The sequence below is a fragment of the Nicotiana tabacum genome, chromosome 8, assembly GCF_000715075.1.
Source record: "Nicotiana tabacum cultivar K326 chromosome 8, ASM71507v2, whole genome shotgun sequence".
NCBI lineage: Eukaryota > Viridiplantae > Streptophyta > Magnoliopsida > Solanales > Solanaceae > Nicotiana > Nicotiana tabacum.
This window is the reverse complement of record NC_134087.1, coordinates 92,956,974-92,982,847: the sequence shown is the minus strand read 5'-3', so window position 1 is coordinate 92,982,847 and position 25,874 is coordinate 92,956,974. Positions and strand designations below refer to the sequence as shown.

General features: G+C 38.7%; 1 long non-coding RNA gene across 3 annotated transcripts; it reads right to left on the bottom strand.

The window, feature by feature from the left end:
* Positions 1-7,799: 7,799 nt before the first annotated feature.
* On the bottom strand, positions 7,800-23,194 carry LOC142162762 (uncharacterized). Of its 3 annotated transcripts, none has more exons than XR_012694141.1 (2): positions 22,926-23,194; positions 7,800-8,516 (listed from the first exon to the last, which is right to left on the bottom strand). It is a non-coding gene; the product is annotated as an uncharacterized LOC142162762 (long non-coding RNA). The 3 variants fall into 3 exon arrangements; XR_012694142.1 differs by lacking the exon at positions 7,800-8,516 and adding an exon at positions 14,319-15,003; XR_012694143.1 differs by lacking the exon at positions 7,800-8,516 and adding an exon at positions 14,319-14,995.
* Positions 23,195-25,874: the final 2,680 nt, after the last annotated feature.

Here is a 25,874-nt window from a genome sequence, read left to right as displayed (position 1 = left end):
TTTGATGCAATGACTATTTATTTAAACTGTGTATTTTTACCTTTTAAGATAAAATATGTAAAAAGTATATTTTTAGAGCACCATAAATTAGAGCTATATAAAAAATTATAGCCAAAATAATTAATTTCAAATTATGTATTTTTATAACTTTTTAGATGTCTTGACTATTTATTTCAATTGTATAAATCTTTATTTTAGGTCAAATTCAAAAAAAGATTAACTAAAACTTTATTATTTTTAGCCAAATAAAATTTTTTAGCCTAAATAATGTAGTTCTATCCAAGTTTTATTATAAATATTATTCGAAAAAAATTATCTAAAAAGGTAAAAATATATTTTATTTTTCAAAAAAAATGCCACATATACAGGAAAAATCCATGTGGCAGGCAAGTACATCCACACAATTTGCCACATCAGCATCCAGGGGGTAATGGCTCTCAAAAGGCCTAGTTGAGGGGGGTTATTAATACCGCGAATAGTTTAAGCCTGTAACTAATAATTCGCGACAAGTTTAGTGGGGTGATAAGGTATTTTGCTTATCAAATTTTACAGCTTGTTTGGATGCTTGTTACACCGTATCTATACATTTGTATGTTATCCCAAAATAATATTTGTTTTAATTATTTAGTTAAAATTGATTATATTATATTATTAAATTTAATATTTCGAAATAATGAAAAGTCTTATTTTTCGAAACAACCAATTTGCTGAGGTTGGATTGTTTTCTATTTTACTTTCTAATTATGCCCTAACTTATAACTTTAAAATTATATTTTACCATTTACCTTCTTCTTCTTTTTTTTTAACTCCAAATCTCCTACCTTTAACCTACTTTGTCTTTGTTCCTTTTTTTCTTCTGCTGCTTACTATTCCCAACTCTAACGTCATAGGTAGTAAGAATAGGTTTTGCCTACTTTTTGTTTCGTTTTTCTCCTACTTTGATTTTTGTGTACCCTAAAATCCGACTAATAATTAAATTTATATTGAGGTCTTAAAGATATGTGATTTAGTCCAATACCAACTGTCACGCCTCCTTTTTACCTATACCCCGGAAGAAGGGGTATAAGGGAGTTTTTTCGAATTTATGTGACAATCAAAACGGGATCATTTATTTATTAAATTCAGAGTCGCCATTTGGGATGATTTATGGTGTCCCAAGTCACCGGTTTGGAATCCCGAATCGAGGAAAGATTGACTCTGTATTACAGTCCGCGAACACAGAAATCCGTGTAAAAAATTTTGTTAACTCGGGAGAAGGTATTAGGCATTTCCGGATTCCGTGGTTCTAGCACGGTCGCTCAACTGTTATAATTGGCTTATTATCTAATTTACTACATGTTTTAAACCTATTGTGCATTTTATTCCTTTTGCCGCTTTTAATTATTTTCTGGAACGAGGTACGATTGTCGTACACTTGTTGTTTTGGTACACATTGCAAACCGCGTCACATGAAATGCACCCGCGATTTACAACATGTTTATTTTATTACCATTAGAAGTTGTGGTCGAGTCACATGAAATGTGCACCCAATTTGGAAATTATGTATCACAACTATGTCACGGGAACCGTACTCGTAGCTATGATGATTTATTATAGCACGCCTAAAGCAAACTACAGATGTTCATATTTAAAATTAATTCGAAGATCAAAGTAAGGCTACTAATTATAGATATGCATGGGGTAGATAGACCATTGAGTAAGCACTCCTTATTAAGAAATTAAAACTTAATGCTTTGTTGACTAGCTATTTATAAAGTAGTATTATTAATTGGGCATGTCATCAGTTCTTAATTACATGAAGACATCTAGAGATGGAATAAGGACAAATAATCCTAGTCATTTAGGCCAAGCAAATTTAGTTCTACTCCATAAAAAACTGTTTCTAAACTATTTATTTCGTAATTTGTAAGACTTTAATGGAGAAACACGACAATTAAGTAGCTAGAAAATATTACCATAAGAACTTGTTATACTAAAAAATGTATATCTGATTAGGTAGGATTTGCTGAAATTCATTTTGAAAAAGCAGTGGAAGCTGACCAAATCTTGGAAAAGGTTGCTTTATCCACAATCCCAATTCTCTAATCAATCTCACTGTCCATTACTTCAATGTGCTACTACTTTAATTCAACATAACTACTTTGTTTTCATTATTCAAAGTTCTAGGACAGATTTATACGACATAGTTCAAAGGAAAAAAAATAAAATAAACAAGGAAACCAACCAAGATTAAATGGATCAATGTAGATTCAAACTTATCAAAATAGAGTGTAAAGCTACTGATCAATAAAGAATGAAAATAGATGAACCTTTACTGCTGCATATTCCTCGACGACGAAGAAAATTTCCAAAGCAGCAAAACTAAAAGTGAGTTGTTAACCCAAACCTCGAACCGGATAAACTCTAACGGGATACCTCACCGACAAAACGGTTACCTCACGGACTTTGTTGCTGTAGAGAGCAACAGGTTGAAGAGAAGGCTTGAAAGTAATAAAAAGTGGAGCTGCTGAAGAGCTAAAATGGGAGCTTGAAATCTTGTGACCACTCAATTGGGAAGTTACAAAGCTCAACTCAGAACTCAGTTTTAACTTTGGTAAAGGAGCCCTTTTTGTCACTGAAAATGTCCTGTGACTACTCACCACTGATCCTCTCGGCTTATACCTACCACCATTGTTGCCATTTTTGGTTCCAATTCCTTAAAGTTTTCTTTTTGCTTCAGAAATGAAGAGTGGATAACAAAGTGTATTCTGGGTTGCGCTGAAGGTGCTTTTCTCTTAGCTAGGTCTAGAAATTGAAAGCTTAGGGTATGGTTTCTATAATTGGATATTTTATATGGAAGTGGGAAGGGATGATGACCATTGGATTAGAAGAAAATAGATGGCTAGAATTAAATCTTGCACTTAAATGGGCTAATGGGTTGGGGAGAATGAGCTAAGGGTAATTGGGTTGGACCATGTCTTTTTGTGTCTCAATTTTGGGCTAAGAATACTACAAAATTATTACTCAAAACCATAGCTAAATTCCTTTAATATAAGTTAACTATACTACATGATGCAAAAATAAATTCTAATTAATTAAACTAAACTATATTAAAACATGAAACTATTATATATTTTTTTGTATTTTTCAAGATTATATAAAGATAAAAATAATGTACTATTTTTGTATTTTTTACTTTATGAAAGGTACATAAAATAAAATATTTTTGTAATTTTTATTTTCTTGTAATAAAATAAAGTAAAAGAGTCAAAATTAGTTGAAATAACGATATTAGACCTAAATTAAATATTTACATGCTAAAGTATAAAAATCTTGGGGAGGGTCAAAAATCACATGTCTACACCAACTGATAATCAAAGAATCAAACGTATAAATTAAAGAATAAGTTGAATCAAACCAGTGAACAAGCCAGTATCGACCTCAAGCTAAGATGGTCTAGAGGTAGGTCAGTAAATACAACAAAGCTAAAAGACAATTCTGATGAGTAATAAGCAAAAAAGTAAAAAATGTATATTCTCTTGTCAATGATTGATGTGCTACAAATGATTGGGGTCCATTTTATATAGTAGGGGAATCCTAAATAAGGTAAAATTCTAATTGTATTAGGGAATCTTATTATACAGCTGTCTAACCGCCTAGTACAAATCCGTTCCGAAATTTACGCCGTGATTTAGGGCCACTGCGGAAATCTCGCTCTTTCTGTTATGAAACCATAACGGTATTATCTCGAGGTTGGTCATACTTGGCCTCGGTGTTCATCAAGCACTTCGATCTTCGAGTCTTGTACTCCGCCCTCGAGCTCGAGCCTGGTTTATTTCGAACTTGTTCTCAAAGTGACCCTTGAGCCCACGGAATCGGTCATACCTGATTTCGACCGTATACAGATAGTCCCCGCGTTTCTTAGAATAAGATAATGAAATGATCTGATCCTCGTTTTCTCGATGCCTCGATCATGATATCAATCCCGTGACATCAATGACATAAGTGATTGAAAGGTCGCGTCTACATAGTTCCCAAGTCCATAAATTAAAGGCAGCTGATGGTCGGCCATAGGTTTCCCCACACCGTTGAAGCGGCCACTATAAATAGGTCACTTTCACAACCTTTTGCAATCTTTACTTCTCAAACCTTTCCCAAATCCTTACCAGTTTCTTCATTTTTTTTTGAGTCCATTCTTTCTTCAATTTGCGCTTATTACAGCATCAACTTCTTCTCTTCTCTTGAGTTTCTCAACAGCAATGGCTAAAATATCTAAAACCATTCCTCAGAAAGAAAAAGCCTCCTCATCATCGCGGTCGGCCGGTGGTAGAATGATGGTGCCACCTCGTATCGAGGAGTGCATTCCTGGGTCGTGCGAGCTATCTTCCGATTTCAAAATCGATAAGCCTGCATCAGTTCCAGGCCGGTGTGAGTTGATGTCCTGATACATCTGCTCGATAACTTAAGGCAATCTTGATACATCAGTTACGGGCTCGATAACTTCAGCTTTCTTATTTACCCAACATTTTTTTTTGTGCGATGAGTCTGAAAATAAAATTCCGCAATTGAAGGATCTTTTCCAGTAACTTCCTTCTGGAAATAAATGAAAATACTATGTTACTAACACTGAATATGATATTATTTTCTTGAAGAAATAATTTAAAAAGATCTATATATTACCATTCTCTTCCAAATCACTCGATGAGGTATACAACCACCTGTATTAACTGAGGCGTCGTCATTTGAATCACGATTCTTTTTGTTTTGTTCGGATTGTGACTTGAATTTAGGAGACTCCCAAAACTCCTTCATCTCCTTGAATACATCATCACCCATCCAACGTGGTTTCACAAGCAAGTTTTTTTTAATATCTTGAAAAAATTGGGTCATTCTTGCAGCTGCTTTTTTCTCAAGATTATCTCGTATAGCTTCATTATAGTGAGGGAGCCATCTGAATTTTTTCTGCATGTATCAAATAAAAATTACATTAGCCATACAATCTCACACCAACAATATTTGAGTATGAACCAGATTATAAATTTCTTTACCTTGAATTCCTCAAACCACATATCACGAATAGATTGTGGGAACTCCTTCAAAGAAGGTTTAGCCAGCTCAAATTTACTATAAATGCAAATGACAATACCTTCAATAACTGTCTTATGAGGATCAAACCTATACAAAATACAGTAGTTATCAATCATATATATATAATGAATATCATACAACATTGTGTAGGTCATGAATGAAAATGTCGAATCTTTCACTCTTTTATATAATAATAAAAATACAAGTTAGTACAATTACCATCCGCTTCAGGTTTAAACCATATTTGATGCTCATCATCGCCATTGCCAACCGTACTACACGAGGTGGTTGGAGTCATATTGGCCGGTGGAGACATCAGTGGTTCAGTTTCTTGATTTATAGGATGAGATTCATTAGATTGAGGTTGAGATGTAGTATTATGAGGCTGGGATCGACTTTCAAGAATATGATGAGGCAAGGAAGTATCATTTATATGACGTGGACCAGTATGAGATAGACGGGGCCGTGACGGTATTATTGGAGGAATAGATTCAGTGATGTGCGGCTGAGATCGATTGACTTCACGACTAGGTTGAGGCAAGGAAGACTCGTTTACATGAAGTGGTCCATTATGAGATAAGAGGGGTCGTGATGGGATTATGGGAGGAAACTGAACTGGTTGTCGCTCCATGCAACTGACTTTCTTTTATGTGAATTCCCTCCTTTACCACTAGATTGTTCATCTCTTTTAGATCCTACACCGGCCATCTGTAAAAAACAAAACAAATCAAAGTACATTTATATAATATATTAATAATATTATAGATGTACAACAAATGAATAACATAGTGATATGGATCTCAACAGAGAGAGTTATTAAGCTAAGACCACATAAATAAATATATGTTCATAGATCTCAAATGAATTACCAAAAGGATAGAAGTACAAGAACCTACTGGAAAGCTGAATATTAAAACTGTAGCTTTAATAGAAACAACCAAAAAAAGACAGCAGTATCCACATGATGTATATTAACTATTGTCAAAACCAAATACATTATTGTAAATAAGCTATACAAATTGATAAATTAATAGTCTTAATCGTCATCCTCATCTTCATCCTCCTCTTGGGTTTGAAAGTAATCTTGTGAATCATCACTATCAAAAGCTTTTCCTCTGCTTCACTTGCTACCTCCTCATCTTCGACTTCAATTAAATCATATCCATCTTCATTGATAACGGATTGAAAACTACTCATATCGACCTCTTCACCGTCAACTTGCTCATCTTGTAGGCAATCAATTGGGTCATCCTCTATACTTAGATTGACATGTGATTGCTCCTCTTGGTAAGCAACTTCCAGATTATGTGTTGCATCCACAATTCCCTTTGCTTTTGTCTTTATAACAACCCACCAATCAGCTTTATCTCCTTTCTTTTCAGGATGATTTGCATAATAAACTTGAGTTGCAATTTCGGAAAAGATGAAAGGGTCAAATTTACCATATCTTCTCCTTTTTCGAACCTCGACAATACCAAATTCGCTATCAACTTTCATACCATATTTAGAGGGATCAAACCTATCACAATAAAATAAAACTAACTTCATAGTTGATGTCATTGGCCATTCTAATTCAATAATCTCCTTAAGAACACCATAATAATCACTTATAATACCATCTTGTCAAATGCCACTAACACAAACCCCACTATTATATGTACTTCTTCCTTCGTCCCATGAAGAAGTGTGAAATTTGTGTCCATTCACAAAATAAACAGGCCAAGACTTTGCCCATCTTAATGGTCCCATAGCTAAGATTTGCAAATATGTATTCTGCAATATTTCTTGAGGATTACTATTGACCTATTAGACAATAAAATAAAATTAGACATACATTTTAAATAATATTTCCTGTAATAGATATGTTTTTATGTTAATCCATACATAATTTTTAAATCATCGTGGAAAGTCTGCTTCAATTTGTTTATCAATAACATCATCAGTGAGATCATTGTAAGTATCTCTCAAAACTAAAATAGTGATTGAAACTTACTTGAGGAAAGGCTTAACCTCATCACAATTTATAAGAAGATGCTATTGTGGTGCAACAACCTCTTTATCATCTAGCCACCGAATAGTGCCATCCTCATTGCCATAAGTTCGGCCAGAAGGATTAAAGACTGATAGATGATGACGTCCAAATCCACTACTAAAAAGTAAATAGATACGGTCGCATGCAATATATTTACCCAACTATGAGTCGGAGTCGAATTCCATAGAGAACAATATGTAGACGATTAGGAATGTAAGAGAATTATCACTTATTATGCAATGCCAAATACTTAGAATTGGTTTTAGAAAATATTTATACCTAAATGCGAAAATGTAAACTCACCTAGAAAGCAAGTAAAATGATCAATGGCTACAAGGATGAATGCTTCGGGAATTAAACTCAAGTAACAATCCAATGCATTTTATGATTTTACAAATATGAGCGAATTTATGTTAATTAGCCATGGATAATAATTCTTAATTAGCTTCTTCCGAAGACTAACAAGACTTCCTAATTGAATTATTCCAAACCCAATTAAGAGGATAAGCACACCCGGATATGGCTACAAGTAGTTCAATCCTATCCCTAGGTAGAATCTATAAAATGAGGGTTAAAACCTCAAGTTCTTGTTAATTAATCTTTCTCAACCCCAAATTATCTTTTCAAAAATTAATTCGAAGTTAATGGGCGAGTCCTAGGGTTAGTTAATCCCTTTGGAAACATTAAAGAACAAGAATAATTAAAGTAACAATAACTCACTTCATAAAAGGATAAAAATCATTCAATACATAAGCACAACAAGGTATTTAATCTACACTTTAAATATGAATATTTCCATAAACAAGATTCAAGTGTTGGAAATATATACTACACACTTAAATATTCAATACAAATCAAGGAAATGAAGAAATAAACATAAATGGGTAAGAAATCCTTAACCACAAGCTTGAAATTTTCAAAACCCAAGTATGTGTGCAAAACCTTAGCTTCCACCTTGTTCTCTCTAGTCTTTAGAACTAAAAATATGCCGAACCTCAAAATATCTGCTAGGACGAGTATTTGTGGGTTTGGAATTGAGAACATGTGAAATGCCTAAAATGCCCAGGTCTGATGCCCGTTGACCGCACCTGCGGAAGAATCCTTGCAGGTGCGGCTCCGTAGATGCGGATAGTCCATCGCAGAAGCGGAAGGTGAGCTGAGTACTGGATCCGCAGATGCGGTCCTCCAAGCGCAGATGCGTAAGCGCTTCTGCAGTTCTTGACTTGCATGTGCGATGCTAGGCGAAATTGTTCAGTTCCGCAGATGCGGACTTCTCCCCGCAGGTGCAAGATCGCTTCTGCGATCTTTGTTCTGCAGATGCGGAATTCTTGGAGAGTTTTGTGCTCTTTCACTCAATTTTGCTCAATTCCACTCCAATTGAATACAAATCACTTCATGACATCATTTCCCTGAAAATCTAACAATACACACCATAAACAAACTCATATTATAGTTAAAGGACATAAAAGCTAAAGAAAAGAGACTAGAATAGGTGGTAAAATCGCCATTCATCAACACCCCCAACTTAAAGCTTTTGCTTGTCCTCAAGCAAATCAAAACCAACACTTCAATGAGGCTTTACCATTTAAATCACAAGTGGTATTGCTATTATTTACAAATCACATTCTCCAATTAAGCGTCATACTTCTGGATTTGGTTGGTACTAATAATTAAGCTCAAGCATGTGCATCTTACCCGAATAACTCCCTCATAAAAAAAAACAACTTCAAGAAATGCAAGGGAGTTTCAAAATAATCAAGTGACAAGAGTAAGCCTCAAGAAGTGACTCAAAAGCACTAGTCCATAACATATGCTCAACTTACTCAATTTCACCAATCCTTTCTAATTCATGTGCCCTCACAAAAAAGAAAGTCTCAAAATCACTTTATTTACAATACAACATAAGGGACAAATTTACAAAGACACTCACTCTCACAAAGAATTTCAAATGTTACAACATCTCATGCCATAAGCTTGCCCTTATTTTAATTCATCGCCTATTCAAGAACATTCAGTTGGACGTCCCATAAGGAATTTTTAAGCTTGTAATGTAGGTTTAGGGAAGGGTCGGATAAGCATTTAGATACAAGTGACTTCACCCTCCTTGAACACTACTCACATTTGTCTTTCTTTTTGCACTTTGTTTCTTTTCAAACCACACAGCTTCATTGACATCTAGTTACCAACATAGAACCACCTTAAATACATATCTAATTTTCTTCAGGGCTCCATATTTATATACATACACATATTTCTCTTTTTTTTAAACAAAATTTTCTTTTGGAGCTTGAACAATTTAATATGAACGTTTTGAGGTATATGTTCCTACACTCAATGTACAACCTTACCAATTTCCACTTTGACACCACACCCCTAACTTAAGCTTTTTGCCTCATTCTCAATGTTCAAGGAGGGATAAGTTCAAAGGAGGGAATTATTTTATAAAAGGGGAAATGTTTGTAATGAGGTGGCCAAAGAAAAGGTTGAAGGCTCAAATAGGGTACTAGTGATAGTATTTATGCAATGATATGCTTGAAAAGCTAAAGAGGTTTTACAAATATCACCAAGAATGCCTAAGATCATCCCTCCAACCAAACATAACTAACATTAGCGTTGAAAGACCAACCGGACAAGTTCTAGATGATAGAAGTAAACACAAGATTTATTTGTACAAACACTAACGCACATGGCACATGAATTAATCAAGACAGATCAATTTCCTTTTCTAATAAGAGCATCTAGAGCAATATAATTCAAACTAGTGGGCAAAGAGTCACTAAAAGAGCTAAAACTTTATCACAAAAATTATTCTTCACCATGCAACTTACTTGTTTTAATTCAAAACCAAAATTTGGAGGGGTATTCTTAATTCACATTTCACATACAAGAGACTAATTTTTTTAGTACCAAATAATCCAAAAGTCTCCTCCTAGCAAAACAAGACTAATTCCCTTAAAAACGTTGTCACGACATCTATCATAGGAAAAAGTCACCCGGTTCACTTCAAAAAATGTTCCTTGGGAAAGAACCGTAGCATGAAGAAAACCCAAGAAAATACTACTAAGGAAATAAAAATAAAAGAACAAAACTACTAAAGAGGATACTAAAATAAAAGCGACTAATACTACTAACAACAAACGACTAAAGAAAATAAATAACGAAAGAAAGATAAAAATAGACTAATCATACCAAGCTCAACAAGAGCACCTAATACAACAAAATAGCCCAGCAAGGGCACACAATATCCATAACAACACAAAATAAGCCCGACAAGGGCACACAATATCACAGTATGAATACCGTATACTCCTAAAGCAACCCCCAACTAAAAACATTGTAGTGTCCTCACTGCACAATATCAAAAATAAAGCATAAATAGTTTGAGGGTCTCCCTGAGGTCTGCATCAGACTAGCAGACTGTGGGAGGAAGGCTGATCAATGTTGTGCTGAACTCGAAGCCTCATCATCATCAGTCTCATCATCATCACCACCATCACCAGCCTCTGACATGAATGAATACTCCTCGCTGTCATCTTTATCCCCCACTTGTATCTTCTTGCCTGGCTGCCCCTATTTGAAGATGGCCTTTATGCCTCTCCACATTTTGATCATGAACTTGCTCTTCTTCTTGTTCTTCTCCTTCTCCTTCTTGAAGTCTGACTGGAGATCTGCATGCGCCTTAGCCAAAGTACTGTAGGCTATCTCGAGTCTGCTAACTGATGCTGCCATCTTCTCATGAGACTCTTTCTGACTCTTCTGCGCATCTAAGTAACTCCTAATTTCTTCCCTGGAGAAGTACGCGGGCCCAGGATGGGAGGATGAGGGCCCACTCGGAAGCTATGAAACTAACTCCCGGATGGATGCAAGCTCGGAGTTTAGCACCCCAAATGGTCCCTCAGGTGCAGCTGCCTATGAAGATGACTCTGGACCAGCAACCGTAGCGGTGACCTTCCTTTTCTTGCTTTTGGCTGCACTACCCTCTCCTGTCACTCTCATTGGGTGAAAAGGTTTATCAACTAGTAACCATCGATCGGTGCCACGCACCTCAACCTCTACCCTCATGCATAACTGTGTGATCAACAAAGGGAACATCAACCCTGCATCATTGTCCAATAAATACTCCCTCAGTTCCCGCAGGATATAGGAACCGACATTCACAAGAATGCCGTCCAGGATGCATGCTATGATCAATGCCCTTGTGTAGGAGACATCGGAGACGTTTCCACAAGGTGACACCCTGTTGCGTAGGATGTACAACCACATTTTTGCTTTAGCTGTGAAATCAATTGACTTCAACCCTTTTCTCCTGTTTCCCCATTTTGCTCTCATGCTTGGAGGGTAGAGTTTGGAGACAAGCCATTCCTCGTTGTCACACTAGTCCTTCTCTCGCACCGGCTCAACTGGATAGTTATGAATCCCAAAAGTGTCATTTATCTGTTCTATCCCAAACCTTACCAATTTTCCTCTAATGATGAGTTGTGGGTTGGCAAAGTCTGTGCACTTAAGATTCACATAAAATTCGCGAACCCACTCCTCATTGGCTTTGCATGGAGTGGGAATGAAGCATAACCATCCGGAAGCATGGAGACGGGCATAGAAATCTGGGAGCTGTTCGACCAATTTCTCCTCATTGATCCCCTTTTCAAGCACTATCTGGGAGGTTTTCATAATATCTGCGCTGACAGTTAGCCGACATGAAACATGAGTTATCAAATGGTTCCTCAACCTCCTTCTCAATTTCATGTTATTGTGGAGCATTTTCATTTATGTTCGAGTCCATTTTAGATCAAAGTACCTTCACGAAATCAAAATAAAGTCAATCGGGCAATAGAATCATGTTAAGCAATTTAAAACACTGCAATTAGGCCAAAGAACCAAGTTGAACGGGCCCGGGAAGGGCCTGTTGCAAAGCTATTGGAATTTGGCATTCTGCCTAGTTTTAGCATTTGCGGAAGATTAACCGCAGGAGCAGTCCCGCTTCTGCAAAACTTTCACCGCATCTATGTTCTGTTCAGATTGGCCAAAATCGCACCTGCGGACAGATCATCGCAGGTGTGAGACTGCATCTGCGGTGTTCGTGCAAGGGTTCAGACACCCAGATTTCAATTCTTAATCCCGATTTTGGCACCTAATTTATACTCAAGACTTCTAAATTAGTGCACTACATGAAACTCTGATTCTATTGAGACCAATTTTGTGGTAGTTCACAAGAAATTTTCTTTTAAACACATTGTCGAACACCTTGCAAGCAGTTTAAAATTGCTTCTTCTTTACACAATTTGGGTACTTAGATTTCCCGCAAATTTGTTTCATAATAACCAGCACACACACATGCACTTTCAACCAATTTCCTCACCCTATTCTCACACAAATCAGAGGGTAATGGGGAAGTAGGGGAAATAGCCATGGGAACTTGAGAGATGGAGAAGAAAAAGAAGAAAATAGAAGTAGAAAAGAGGAGTAGATGGGAGATACCTGTGGTGTCTTGTGAACAGAAGAGATCAACGGAGGAGGTTTTGGAGTATGTTAGAGATGGGGGAGTTTAGGGCTGGGAATAACAGAGCAGAAGATACTTGAGGGAAATGAGAGATCTAATTTTTTAAACACCTGTCCGATTTACGCTTCTGCGGTGATTTACCGCTTCTACGGCGCCGCTTATGCGGCCAAGGACACACTTTTGTGGAAGGGACCGCTTTTGCGGTAGCAAAGCCGCTTCTACGTGTCCACATCTACGATCAAAATTCTGCAGATGCGGTTACACCAGATAACTGGTGCCCAGAATTGCAACCACTGTTTTGTGCCGTTCTAACGTCCCAAACTCCTTAATTCAACTCCAAAAAATCTGAAACTTGGTAGATTACTCAAAATTAATTTACTAAGCTATTCTAAGAAAATTTTAAAAATGACTAAAAATTTTGAAAAACGATGGGTTGCCTCCCACCAAACGCCGCATTTAACGTCGTGGCACGACGCAACTTAACTTTACCACTTTCTCACCACTTGGACGATATGAATTGGGCACCCAACTTGGAATCAAGCTTGTGACCACGAGCGGTGGGGGGTGATAAGTTGATGATCAAGCCAAACCTCAATTTATTCATTTTGCATTTCTTGGCTTTCATATGAGGAATGCCATTTTGCCTTCTTGTTCCCTCAAATTGTAAGATGTATGGTTTTTGCCTTTCCTCCTTGCAATCCCTCATTGACTTGTGTAGTTCAATTCACATATCACCACACAATTCTAATGTTGAAAACTGCTTGGAATGTGCGCACAGTCCATCCCCGGGAGAATTTAAACAATTTTGCCACGAGTGTGGTCCTCCACAATAAGGACAAGGGTCATCAAAGTATGAACAACTACCATCCGACCAATTTTCATTATATGATGCCATTTTTCAAAAATAAGAAAATAAAGAAGAAAAATAGACCAAGGTAAGAAAAATAATTACACAAATATTCACAAGTTTGGACCAAAGCACTTACGCTTATTTCTCAAACAACCTAAATTACGCCAAATTGTTCCACGGCAACGGCGCCAATTTTGATGACGTCCAAATCTACTACTAAAAAGTAAATGGACACGATCGCATGCAATATAATTTACCCAACTATGAGTCGGGGTCGAATCCCACAGAGAACAATATGTAGGCGATTAGGAATGTTAGAGAATTATCACTTGTTATGCAATGCCAAACACTTATAATTGGTTTTAGAAAATATTTATACCTAAATGCGAAAATGTAAACTAACCTAAAAAGCAAGTAAAATGATCAATGGCTACAAGGATGAATGCATCGGGAATTACACTCAAGTAACGATCCAATGTATTTCATGATTTTATAAATATGAGCGAGTTTATGTTAATTAGCTACGGATAATAATTCTTAACTAGCTTCTTCCGAAGACTAACAAGACTTCTTATTTGAATTATTCCTAACCCAATTAAGAGGATAAGCACACCCGGATATGGCTACAAGTAGTTCAATCCTATCCCTAGGTAGAATCTATAAAATGAGAGTTAAAACCTCAAGTTCTTGTTAATTAATCTTTCTCAACCCAAATTATCTTTTCCAAAATTAATTCGGAGTTAATGGGTGAGTCCTAGGGTTATCTAATCCATATGGAAACATTAAAGAACAAGAATAATTAAAGTAACAATAACTCACTTCATAGAAGGATAAATATCATTCAATACATAAGCACAACAAGGTATTTAATCTACACTTTAAATATGAATATTTCCATTAACAAGATTCAAGTGTTGGAAATATATACTACACACTTAAATATTCAATACAAATCAAGGAAATGAAGAAATAAACATAAATGGGTAAGAAATCCTTAACCACAAGCTTGAAATCTTCAAAAACCAATTGTGTGCGCAAAACCCTAGCTTCCACCTTGTTATCTCTAGTCTTTAGCGCAAAACCCTAGCTTCCACCTTGTTATCTCTAGTCTTTAGAACTAAAAATATGCCGAACCTCAAAATATCTGCTAGGACGAGTATTTGTGGGTTTGGAATTGAGAACATGTGAAATGCCTAAAATGCCCAGGTCTGATGCCCGTTGACCGCACCTGCAGAAGAATCCTCGCAGGTGCAGCTCCGCAGATGCAGATAGTCCATCGCAGAAGCGGAAGGTGAGCTGAGTACTGGAACCGTAGATGCGGTCCTCCAAACGCAGATGCGTAAGCACTTCTGCTGTTCTTGACTCGCATGTGCGATGCTAGGCAAAATTGTTCAGTTCCGCAAATGCGGACTTCTCCCCGCAGGTGCGAGATTGCTTCTGCGATCTTTGTTCCGCAGATACGGAATTCCTGGAGAGTTTTGTGCTCTTTCACCCAATTTTTCTCAATTCCACTCCAATTGAATGCAAATCACTTCATGACATCATTTCCCTAAAAATCTAACAATACACACCATAAACAACCTTATATTATAGTTAAAGGACATAGAAGCTAAAGAAAAGAGACTAGAATGAGTGGTAAAATTGCCACTCATCAATAGAGTTGGTTGAGGTGAATTCTTTTTTATTTCATTGTCATTACGACCAACTCTATTGTTTCTAGATAGGACATGAGATTCAAAATAATGGGAAGCAAAGTACGAGATTTCTTGAGCCAAATATGTTTGACATATAGACCTTTTAACTCTGGATTTATTTTTAACGTTATTCTTAATTTTGTTTAGGAACCTACAATCATTTTTAAGAAATAAATTATGTAATAAAATAAAGATGAAAAATTATATACGGTGAAATCGGAGGGTCCAATTTCTCGCTATTAACGCACTTCGGAAGATCACCTCGAAGGCTCGAGGCCACGACCGAGTATCCTCCCTCGAGGGTCGTTGACACCCGGCCTTAGGGCAGTGATGATTATGGCAACAGTGGAAATGGGAAGTTCCCAAGGTACACAGCAAGGAATGACAGAGCCTAGTGAGCTACTCTAAACCCGAGTCAGGGTGTCATCTAGCTGACCCATCTCCTCTTCTTTGTTATTAAAGTATTTTATACTATGTTGGAATTCCCCTCCTATATAAAGGGGATCCTTTTCATTTTGTAGTGCTCTGTTGCTTCAGTTGCTCCACACGAAATATACAAGAACATTCTCTTTGCTCTCTAACATATTCTTCGATATTATTGCTCCCATTTGTTATTCTTCATTTATTGCTTATCATTGGTGTAATGACCCAACTGGTCGTTTTATGAGTTACCACTCCGTTCCCCCCATTTTTTCTTCTTATTTCTTTGTTTATCGGCTCTATGTGTGATCGGGTTGGTAGGCTCGAGCTCAGAAATGTTTTGGTAAGGTTTGAGACACTTAGTCTCTTCTGAGGAAGCTTAAGTTGGAAAAAGTCAATCGGATGTTGACTTATATGTTAGAAGGCTCGGATGTGAGTTTCAATTGTTCGGATAGCTTCGGGAGGTGATTTGAGACTTAGGAGCGTGATCGGAATGTGTTTTGGAGGTTCGGAGTGGATTTAGGCTTGAATTGGCGAAAATTGTATTTTGAAATTTTTCCGGTTGATAGGTGAGATTTTGATATAGGGGTCGGAATGGAATTCCGGAGTTGTAGTAGGTTCGTGGTGTCATTTGGGATGTGTGTGCAAAATTTCAGGTCATTCGGACGTGGTTTGGTAGACTTTTTGATCAAAAGCGTAATTCAGAAGATTTTTGGAACCTTAGGCTTGAATTCGAGGCGTTTTGGGTGATTCGATGTTGTTTGGGGTGTTTTGAGGATTGGTATAAGTTTGGATAGTGGTATAGGACTTGTTGGTATTTTTGGGTGAGGTCTTGGGGTGATTTTGGATGGTTGGCGGAAAGTTTTAAAGTTGGTTTTGGCAGCTGAAGATGTTCCATCGCTGTCATAACTGCACCTGTGGCTAGGGGACCGCATGTGCGGTCTAACAGAAGCGAAAAGGGAGCCGCAGATATGGCGAAGTGGAAGGTTAGCTGGAACCACAGAAGCAATCGATAAGGGGCTCATGCGGTGGCGCAGGTGCGATATTTTAACCGCAGATGCGGAAGTGGTCAAGTAAGTGGAAACCGTAGGTGAGGTGGTCTAGACTGCAGAAGCGGGACTGCAGAAGCAGTAAAAAGGCCGCAGGTGTGAAAAGCCTAGTCCAGAAGGTATAAATTATTTCCTTCGCGAATTTTGGGGTTATTCCACTATTTCTAAGTCGGTTTTGGAGGTTTTTGGGAGATTTTGAAGAGGGAATTCAAGGGAGCTTCATTGAGATATGATTGTTGAACCTAAAACTCGTTTCTATGGTATTATTTCACGGATTTGAGCTATAATTATGGAAATTAAGGGTTAAAAATTGGGGGTTAGGGCTTGGTATTGGAGACCTTGACTTGAGGATTTGAGGGGCCATTTGTGGTCGGATTTTGGGACTTTTGATGTGTATGAACTGGTGGGGAGATAAGGAATTTATTAATGTAAATTTTATCGAATTTCGAGACGTGGGCCCGGGTTTTGGTTAATTTCGGGATTTATGTTGTAAATTGATTATTTTCGCATGGGCTTCGTTCCTTTAGCATATTTTGACGTCATGATTCTGATTTTGGATAGATTCAACGCGAGTTGTGGCCGATTCGAGGGGCAAAGACGTCGCAGGCTAGAGTTTGGACGGGATTGAGGTGAGTAATGATTTTAAATATTGTCCTGAGGGTATGAAATACTGGATTTCACATCGTTGTGCTTTATTGAGGTGACGCACACGCTAGATGACGAGCGTGGGGTCGTGCACCATTGGGGAATATGACTTAGTCCATCCCGAATGATTGTTTTACCACATATTTGATTGAAAACTATTTGTTATCATCATGTTTTGGACTGAATGCCTTATTTGAACCTCGTGCCAACTATTTGGACCCTTAAGGGATTTTTACTGATATTTCCTCACTGTTTTGACTTTATACTTGTACTTAGTCATGCTATATTCTACTATTTTCATAACTCAGCCATGTTTACTCTGTTTTAATACATTAAAGGATATTTTAAATGATAATTGGGCTGAGCATCATGTTTTACTATTTCTCGAGTGGCTTATGAGATTTTGGCTGAGTAAGGCCGAGTGCCTGTGTTGTGAGGATATACTGACTTATGATTATGAGGCTGAGGGCCTGAGATTGTACGCCACGAGGTGGCTTGTTGATATGGGGTCGAGAGCCTATTGATTATGCCACGAGATGACTTGATATTGTGCTTGGACCGTAAGGGGCCCCTCCCCAATGAGCGTGGGTACCCATTGTGATATGAGATATATCCCGAGGGGTTGGTGTTGTTCCATGATATTGCCTGAGGGGCAGATTTTGTTGACATTGTGCCCGAGGGGTGGATTTTCTATGTGTTTATCTGTCCTAGCTGCTTTTCATTTAATTATTTAACTGTTAAAAGGTATTTTTAAAAAGCTTATTCTGAACTAAGGTGTCCTTATATGTTTTCACTGTTTTATTATTTTTACTAGTTTTATACTGCTTCTTTATAGCGTATTGATGTGCTTTTACATGATTTCTTATCGCTCAGCCTTCATTTATTGTTATTACTCACTAAGTTGGAGTACTCACTTTACTCCCTGCACCCTGTGTGCAGATTCAGGTGCTTCGGGTCCTGCTAGCGAGTGTTGACTTCTTCTAGGTCAGGCGGATTAGGAGATTCACCAGGTAGCTGCTCGACATTCGCAGCCTAGTGCTTCTCCCCATATCTTATTTTCTCTGTTTTAGTTCTGTAATAGACTATGTAGACTTTTCCTGCCTTTTTATCGGTTATTAGATGCCCATGACTGGTGACACCCCGATGTCGGGCTATTTCTATACCGCAACTGTACTATTTTGCCTTCTTTGGGGATTATTAATATGTTAAAGACTTAAATTGGTATTATTTTTATTGCTTAAAAATGAATTTGGGAGTGTGTCGACTGGCCTTTTCTTCATGAGAGGCGCCATCACGATCGGGTCCGGGTTTAGAGTCGTGACAAGTTGTATCAGAGCCTAGGTTACATAGGTCTCACGAGTCATGAGCAGGTTTAGTAGAGTCTCGCGGATCGGTACGGAGACGTTTGTATTTATCCTCAAGAGGCTGCAGAACCTTTAGAAAAAACTTCATATTCTTTAAATTCTTGTCGTGCGAATCTATTGATCTGAGTACTAAACTTCTGTTATTCTATTCTCTCACAGATGGTGAGGACACGCGATACCAATCAGGATGAACGACCACCAGTACCACCAGTTGTAGCCATTAGAGGCCGAGGACGCGGTCGTGGTCGCGGTAGGGGCAGGGGTGTGGCCCGCACAACAGTAAGGGCAGCACCTGCAGATCCACCAGCCGCCTTAGTTCAGGATCAGGTCCCAGTTGTGGATGCTCCAGCAGCACCAGCTCAGGAACCAGTATGCCCATTGTGATTCCAGGTCTTCAGGAGGCCTTGGCTCAGATTCTATCAGCTTGCATTGGTCTAGCTCGGGTGGTCTCAGTTATTACAGTCGCAGCTATTTCTCAGGTCGGGGGAGGCACTTAGACTCCCGCCGCTCGCACTCCTAAGCAGGTCGTCTAGGGATTTCAGACGCCAGGGGCACATCTAGCCCAGCCGGTTACAGCTGCTCAGGACTATGTAGCTCCTGCCATGCCAGAGGACGAGCAGCGTAGGTTAGAGAGGTTTGGTAGACTTCAGCCTCCGACTTTCAGTGGTGCAGAGGGTGAGGATGCCCTGGGTTTTTTGGACAAGTGTCAGCGAATTCTTCACACAACAGGTATTCTGGAGACCAGCGGGGTCGCTTTCACTACTTTTCAGTTTCTGGAGTTGCCTTCACTTGGTGGGAGGTGTATGAGAGGCGTAGGCCTGTTGGTGCAGCACCCCTTACCTGGCAGCAGTTCTCCGTTCTCTTTCTGGAGAAGTATGTGCCGCAGTCTCGCAGAGAGGAGCTGCGCATGCAGTTTAAGTGATTGCATCAGGGAGAGATGACTGTGACGCACTATGAGATAAGGTTCTCCGAGTTAGCTCATCATGCTATTTGGTTGGTTCCGATAGATAGAGAAAGGATTAGGAGGTTTGTGGATGGCCTCACTTATCAGCTTCATATTCTCATAACCATGGAGAGGGCGTCTGGTGCTACTTTTAAGGAGGTTGTTGACATTGCTCATGCGATTGAGTCAGTTCGTCACCAGGAGCGAGATGAGAGGGAGGCCAAGAGGCCTCGAGGATCTGGTAGTTATGGTGGTGCTCCTTCGAGAGGTTAGTTTTAGCACGGCAAAGGCCGTCCATTCAGGCATGCTCAGCCAGCTCGCCCAGGTTATCGTGGGGTGTCATCGGGTCATGGTTCTCACAGTTCTCATCAGGGCCAATTATCACTTAGTGCCCTTCCAGCTCAGAGTTCGTCCCGTGCTCCATCAGTTCAGGGTTCTTCTATGCCAGGTGCATCTGCTAGTCATTCCGGTGCTAGGGGTTCCCTTCAGTCCCCGTCTCCAGCACCCGGGAGTTTCTATGAGTGTGGAGAGATGGGTTATATGGGGAGGCAGTGTCCTCATCGTCTTGCGGGTCCATCCCAGCAGAAGAGTCAACCATCGGCTTCAGCACCAATTACTTCACCACCACCCGCCCAGCTAGCTAGGGGTGGAGATCAGTCGGCTAGGGGTCGCCCTAGAGGGGAGGTCGATCAGGTGGCGGTCAGGCCCGTTTCTATGCACTTCCAGCTAGACCCGATGTTATTGCTTCTGATGCTGTTATTACAGGTATTGTCTCAGTCTTTCACAGAGATGCTTCTGTATTATTTGATCTCGGTTCCACTTTTTCTTATGTGTCATCATACTTTGCTTGTTATTTGGATACGCCCCGTGAGTCTCTTGTTTCACCTATTCATGTATTTACTCTGGTGGGCAATACTGTTGTTGTAGACCGTGTGTACCGGTCATGTGTGGTGACTATTGGGGGTTTGGAGACCCGAGTGGATCTTTTGTTGTTATGTATGGTGGACTTCAATGTTATATTGGGCATGGATTGGCTATCTCCGTGTCGTGCTATTTTGGACTGTCATGCTAAGATAGTGACATTGGCTATACCGGGTATGCCATGGATTAAGTGGCGAGGTTTGACTAATTATTTTCCCAGTAGGGTAATTTCATTCTTCAAGGCCCAACGTATGGTTGGGAAGGGTTGTCTTTCGTATTTAGCCTTTGTGAGGGATGTCGGTGCAAAGACTCCTAGTATTGATTCTGTTCCAGTTGTGAGGGATTTTCCCGATGTGTTTCATGCAGACCTGCCGGGCATGCCGCCGGATAGGGATGTTAATTTTGGTATTGATTTGGTACCAGGCACTCAATCCATTTCTATTCCGCCGTATCGTATGGCACCATCGGAGTTGAAGGAGTTAAATTAGCAACTTCAAGAGCTCCTTGATAAGGGGTTCATTTGGCCTAGTGTGTCACTTTGGGGTGCGCCGATTCTATTTATGAAAAAGGATGGCACTATGAGGATGTGCATTGATTATAGACAGTTGAACAAAGTAACAATTAAGAACAAGTATCCTTTCCCTCGCATTGATGATTTATTCGACCAACTTCAGGGAGCGAGAGTGTTCTCCAAGATTGATCTCCGTTCAGGTTATCACCAGTTGAATATCAGTGACTTGGATATTCTTAAAACGGCTTTAGGATCCGATATGGTCATTATAAGTTCTTGGTTATGTTTTTGGGCTGACCAATGCCCCAGCAGCGTTCATGCATTTGATGAACAGCGTGTTCCGTCCTTATCTCAACTCGTTTGTCATAGTCTTCATTGATGATATTCTGGTGTATTCGCGTAGTCAGGAGGAGCACGCGGAGCATTTGAGAGTTGTGTTGCAGAGATTGAGAGAGGAGAAGCTTTATGCAAAGTTCTCCAAGTGTGAGTTTTGGATCAGTTCAGTGACTTTCTTGGGGCATATGGTGTCCAGTGAGGGTATTCAGGTTGATCCGAGGAAGATAGAGGCGGTTCAGAGTTGGCCCAAACCGTCCTCAGGCACAGAGATTCGTAGCTTTCTTGGTTTGGCGGGCTATTATCTCCGATTTGTTCAGGGATTTTCATCCATCGCATCGCCCTTGACCAAGTTGACTCAGAAAGGTGCTTCATTTGTGTGGTCAGACGAGTATGAGGAGATCTTTCAGAAGCTCAAGACAGCCTTGACCACAACTCCATTGTTAGTTTTGCCATCAGCTTCAAGTTCATATACCGTGTATTGTGACGCTTTGAGAGTTGGTATTGGGTGTGTGTTGATGCAGGGGGTAGAGTTATTGCTTATGTTTCTCGTCAGTTGAAGCCCCATAAAAAAACTACCCCGTTCATATTTTGGAGTTGGCTGCCATTGTTCACGCGTTGAAGATTTGGAGGCATTATTTGTATGGTGTGTCTTGTGAGGTGTTTACTGATCATCGTAGCCTCCAGCACTAGTTCAAGCAGAAGGATCTCAATTTGAGGCAGCGGAGATGGTTGGAGTTGTTAAAGGATTATGATATTACTATTTTGTACCATCCGGGGAAGGCCAATGTGGTGGCCGATGCTTTGAGTCGGAAGGCGGTGAGTATGGGGATATCTTAACTTTCTCATTTTATTTTAAGTCTTAAATATTTAGTTCAAATAAATTTAGTTTATATTGTCAAAGAAATTTAGATGTCCTGGCAAAAACTATTTTAAACAATAAAGAAGAAAAATCAGAATATAAGTCCAATCACTTGCTTTTGAGGTCGTTGATGTTCTAACATATATCAGTAACACTAATATAAAAACTTTTGAAGAACCAATAATCTATGTGGCACTGAACACTTCAATTAACACTAAAATATCACCACAATTCAAGTTTGCTTCTTCTAACATTTATTTAATCCAATAAGAAAAAAGCATACATATCTGACATATCATTCGAAATTAATCAAAATAGTGTCATATGGTACCTTCCAAATTGCATATCAATATCAAATATCACTAACAAGTTCCCAACAACTGAACTCAGAATTGATGATGCATAAATATAAATTATGCATCTTTTGAAAACTAAAGTTTGCGAGATTATATACAAAAATTATTAGTCTTTTCTTTTGTAAATTAGAAATTTCCATTCCTAAATATATAAAAAAAATCAAGGGTGATGAAAATCATATTCACTTATCCAAAGAATGGGATGAACAATACAAAGATGATTTCCCAAAGCAGTAACTGAACATCATGAAAAACACAATTAACCTAAAACTACGATTCCACAAAAGATTTAGAAGAAATAAACATAAAGGTGTCTTTAAATTTTTATAATAAAAGAGAACATCATTAGATAAAGAGATAGAGAAAAGAAGAGAGACTTACGGGTATTTAGAAGAAATGGGGAGAAAGAATGGAGGCGACGAAGCTTAGCGGGTGGAGGAGGCGGAGAGAACAAAATCACCGGTGGAAGTTTGAGAGACTACAATACCAAGCTTAGTGTTGCCGTCTTCTCTAAGTCCTAACCTAGGTTTAAAAGTCAAAAGTTTTGATCCTTATCCTTTTGATTTAGCTCTTAAGTTTTCCGCTTCTGTTCTTCTTATTTTTTTCAGTTGTAAAAAAATATATATTAAAGCTTTTATTATCTTGGAATCGCTACGTTTATGCAATTGTTATCTTCCTCACATTAATTACCTACACAACGATGAGCATTTATCATCCATAACATTTAATATGATCTAGCTAAGGTCATGTAAAAAAGATATTGGGGACATATAAAAAATATGTACATAGAATAAACCTATAAACTTTTGTCTATGATTGAACTTCTTCAATATGATAATTGTCTTCCAAGCATAAATTTTAATTTATCTTATACTTAAGATAAAATAATTTTTTACTATTACTTTTAACTTATTCTCATGCCCTCTGATTATCTTGGTATATTTTTTTTATTTGCAGTTATATTGTCACGACCCTAGTTCGCCCTTCGTGAACTATCGTGACGGCACCTAGTCTCTACGACTAGGTAAGCGAAACAATTGCGGAAAAAAAATAATTAAAAATCGAGATAACAAAATGAAATAGTATTTAAGTTGCCGCCTGGAATATAATAGTACAAGAATCTCAATCTAACACTCTCAAAATCCGGAACCCCATGAATCACAAGCTAAGAGTTTACATAAAAAGCTCTAACTCCAGAAATATCTATCAACAAGAAAAATACAGAAGGGCAATACTAGTATTGAGAATAGAAAGGGTCTCTTCGGTCTGCGGACGCGACAAATATACCTCGAAGTCTCTACGAAAGCACCTCGCCTCAAGTGTGATAAGACTAAGTGGAAGTACCTAGATCTGCACATAAAAAACATGCGTAGAAAGGGCATGAGTACACCACAACGGTACTCAGTAAATGCCAAGCCTAACCTCGATCGGGTAGTGATGAGGAAGGTCAGGGCCCTACTGAGATTAAATGAAATATAAGGTATAAAAATATAGAATGAGACAGTATAACTAAGTGCAACAGTAAGATATAACACATAATAGAAAGAACAACAACTATAACCGAGAAAAAATAATCACGGAAAGGAGTACATCTCAACACAGAGATAACAACTGGGGATCTCCCAGGATACCGTCCTGTAGTCCCCAAATAGAAATATCCAGTGGATCTCCCGGGTGCAGTCCCGTAGTCCAACTCATAATGCACGGGGATCTATCGAAAATCTGATCCATAGTCCCAAATGTAAATATCCAGTACAGGGGGAATCTACCGGGTGCAATCCCGTAGTTCCAATGTAAATGTGCAGGGAGATCTACCGGAATACCAATCCATAGTCCCAAATTAAACACGCAGAGGGATCTCTCGGGATACCATCCCATAGTCCAAAATTAAACACACAGCAACAACACAAAGAATAGACAATTCAATTCAAATTTCTTACCAAGGTAAAACAGGTATTTCTAGCCTAGCATGCTGCACATAATCACTATAAGGCAGTTTGAGGAAGTAAAGCAATTAAGTCAATTAGGCATGCTTCCCTAAGCTAACAACAGTCTTAAATTGCAAGTAATATAAACAGAAAAAGAAACACAATTATAATACCTTCAAATATCCGGTAATACTCGTCACCTCACGTACAAGACATTTCAAATATCAATAATACCAAATCCTAAGGGGAGTTTCCCCCCCCCCAAGGTTAGGCAAGCCACTTACCCCGAAACGACTAGAAATCAACCCAAAACCATGTTCTTGCCACGGGTACTCGACTCCAAATGACCCAAATCTATTAAATTCAATTCCACAAATAAATTCTAAGCTAATATGCGAAATTAGGTAAAATGACCAAAATGACCCCCGGGTCCACGTCTCGGAATCGGGTAAAATTTATATTTTCACAATCGTCATACTCTCACGAGAGTAACCATACCAAAATTATCCAAATCCAATGTCAAATCCCCAATCAAAACTCGAAATTTAGGTCTAGGAACTTTCCCTCAATTTTCATCCCAATTCCGAAATTAAATAATGAATTCATGTTTAGATTAACGGGTTATAAGCAAAAACGAGTTAAGAATCATTACCCAATCGATATCTCTAAAAATCCCTCAAAACCTCGCTCAAATCCGAGCTCCCAAGCTCTAGTTTTCACAAAAATGGCTAAACTCTCGACTTTGAAATTTTATATTCTGCCCAACTAATTCCTTCTTCGCGAACGCGGAAGTACCCTTGCGTTCGCGAAGCAGAACTCCGCTTGATCCAGCTTTCCTCTTTCGTGAATGCGATGCCCAATCCGCGAACGCGATGACCAACTTCTCTCCTCCTACGCGAATGCAGGACTACCTTCGCGAACGCGTAGGTATAAGATCCCATAGCCTCGCGAACACGGGAATACCTTCGTGAATGCGAAGCATTAAACCTTAACTAGCCCCAAATCCTCTTCGCAAATGCGAGACCCCACTCGCAAATGCGAAGAAGGAAACCAGAACTGACTGCTGCAACTTTTTCTACAATTCTCTAAGTTCTAAAAATGATCCGTTGAGGATCCGAAACACACCCGAGGCCCCCAGGACCTCAACCAAACATGCCAACCAATCCTAACACATTATTCAAACTTGTTCCAATCTTCGAAATGCTCAAAACAACATCAAAGCACCAATTTAACATCAGATTCAAGCCTAAGAACACCAAAAACTCTCAATTTACGCTTTCGGTCAAAAATCTATCAAACCTCGTTTGAATGACCTGAAATTTTGCAAGCACATCACATTTAACACTATAGTAGCTAGTCCAACTTCCCGAATTCCATTCCGACCCCGATATCAAAATCTCAC